This window comes from Egretta garzetta, unplaced genomic scaffold (assembly GCF_000687185.1).
Source record: "Egretta garzetta isolate BGI_Z169 unplaced genomic scaffold, ASM68718v1 scaffold87, whole genome shotgun sequence".
In the NCBI taxonomy this organism is placed as follows: Eukaryota; Metazoa; Chordata; class Aves; order Pelecaniformes; family Ardeidae; genus Egretta; species Egretta garzetta.
This window is the reverse complement of record NW_009260286.1, coordinates 814,630-817,055: the sequence shown is the minus strand read 5'-3', so window position 1 is coordinate 817,055 and position 2,426 is coordinate 814,630. Positions and strand designations below refer to the sequence as shown.

Here is a 2,426-nt window from a genome sequence, read left to right as displayed (position 1 = left end):
GCCGTTCTCCTCAGTTTGCCATGTGTAACCAGAGGATGATAAATACCCGCTGTAGGAGAGACCACCGTAATGTGGAACGTGTTTTTGCTAACTAGCCAAAAGATCCTTGAAAGAAAAAAAATACCGAGTAAGCACCACACACTGATATTAATTATTATTTATTACGTGCTTTTGATTGCTTTTTGGGCTCACTTCCCCAATCTCGGTCACAGGTTTAACAAATGTCCCAAATTGGCTGACAAAAATAAAACTTGGCACCCATGGCAGTTACTGGCAGAACTTAAAGGCTTTCTAAAAAGTGTTCCGTGGCTGTTACAGAAAGATGGGCTTGTTTCAAGCATTGTTCAGGGCCAGACCCTCACAGAGCAGTTCCCTGCCCTGGGGGCTGGCCGAGCGATTGGTTTCACAGGGAAAAGCCATCGCCGGACCACAAAGGCTGCCACGGGTGACCAGGGTGAGAGTTTGTTATTGATGTCCAACGCAGCAGCATCTCGAGGCACTGAGCAAAACCAGGACAGAGGGGTTGTGCCAGGCGAGCACCCGAGTGAAACACCGGCCGGAGTGGGAGGAGTAGCAGCGATCGGGCAGCAGCTGGGCCCGCAATGGACCCACATCTCCCAAGCGTTCAGCCAACAGCTCTGCTCCTTGCCCCAGGGGTGTCCCTAGCCCCATCCCATGGGTGAAAAACACCTCCGTATTTTAACTTGTTGCATTTAACCTTTCACTTTGGTGCAGATGAAAAAATTCCTTTTTAAGAAAGCACGCTCAGTTTTTCTCTTTTTGCTGGCTTCTTCTGGTTTTCTCCTTTTTTTTCCCTTTCTTTTATTAATTTAAGGAGCGCCCTCTCTTGGCTGCTGAAGCATATTTTGCTCTAAGGGGTCCGAGCATCACTATCTCCAGTGGCTGCAGCCGAGTGCGTCCTGCGCTAAGGACGGGTCTTCCTTGTCCCTCCGCTCTAGCAGGAGGCAGAGCAGGATGAGGAGGAGCCTGAAGTGCTCAGGCAGCTGCTAGTGACATTTTTCTCCTGAAAACCAGAAATAAAGGGTACGATGCAGCTCAGGATTAGAGCCCTAACCACTAAAATGAAACGCGAGGGACTTGTGCATTTGATACATTCCTGTATCTTCCCATAGAGAGGGTCGAACTGCTTTTTGAACATCTCAGTTTTGTAAAACATAACAAAAGTCAGTTCATTAAGTATCTGGAATACACTACAAGAGGAATTGCATGGGTGGTTTCAACCAAGGGCTGTTGGCTGAGCATCTCACCTGAAAACTTCCCAGGGTTTCTAACACGAGGGGGTGCTTTGCTCTGCAGCCTGCAGAAGGGAATCCACTGGGAGACCTTGTGGTGGACCGAGGAGAGTAAACAGGTGACCTAAATATTAGGTGCTGCTTAGGTACCATAATAAACTGGCTTTGCTTAAGTAGAACACGACACCCATCAGTAAAATGTAACTTCAAACTTTTATATGACATTTTTTCTAAAGCCTAAAGCAATAGTGGACTGGAAACCTATATTTATAGCGGCATAGTCACCGAAAAAAAATAATAGTTCAGTACATCTCAATTGGATGCCAAAAAAGACACAATTTCAAAAATTCTTAGATGTGCTGGGAAATGGTCAAGGAAAAATATTTCAGCCAAAGGAAGATGTAAAACCTATGACAAAACCTAAATAAATCAGTATTTATGGAAACAGGGAAAATGGGAGGTTAGCAGTAACAAATAGGTTAAGAACTGGCTGCTGCTACAGGAGGCTGAGGGAACCAGTGAAGTACTCAGGGCTAACAGGAGTAAAAAGAAAGGCACTTTAAACCTTTTGGGATCAAATCTGTCATTTTATTGCAATCAGTTGTAAAACCATGGCTGTTGAGGTAGCAAGTGTAACACAGACTGATCGGATGGATATTTCTCATCTGTATTTGGAAGGGAGCAGGAAGGTTTGGTCCACATTCTGCTGTGGGGGACCAAAAGCGGTCACTGTTGGCAGTAAGGCAAAACGTGAACTCAGAAATTAAGTTTTCAAATCAAGCAACCTGGCTGTCTTAGACGCAGGCGTCTTTAGAGACTTTGCTGAGAAGCTGATTGAACCACTAATGATTTTTAATAACTCTTACAGTTCAGGATGGATTAGGGCACTGCCAAAGTGTTTTGGTATTTTGTAAAGGTAGAAGGGAGAATTTTACTGCAGCAATTAATTTTGCAAAGTACCGGGCTAAGTGGTCTCACTTAGCTTCGTGTTGGTCCTCTGCAAAATACCAGAGTGGTTAATTTGGGATTTAGAATCATAGAATCATTTATGCTGGTAAAGACCCTTAAGATCATCGAGTCCAGCCGTTAGCCTAACACTGCCAAGTCTATCACTAAGCCTTGTCCCTAAGCACTACATCTGCCCGTCTTTTAAATACCTCCAGGGATGGGGAC

At 44.9% G+C, this 2,426-nt stretch overlaps 1 protein-coding gene across 1 annotated transcript in view; it reads left to right on the top strand.

Moving 5' to 3' along the window:
- The window catches only part of KLHL29 (kelch like family member 29), a 76,487-nt gene that overhangs the window by 62,529 nt on the left and 11,532 nt on the right, over window positions 1-2,426 (top strand). The gene's annotated exons all lie outside the window — the stretch shown is intronic.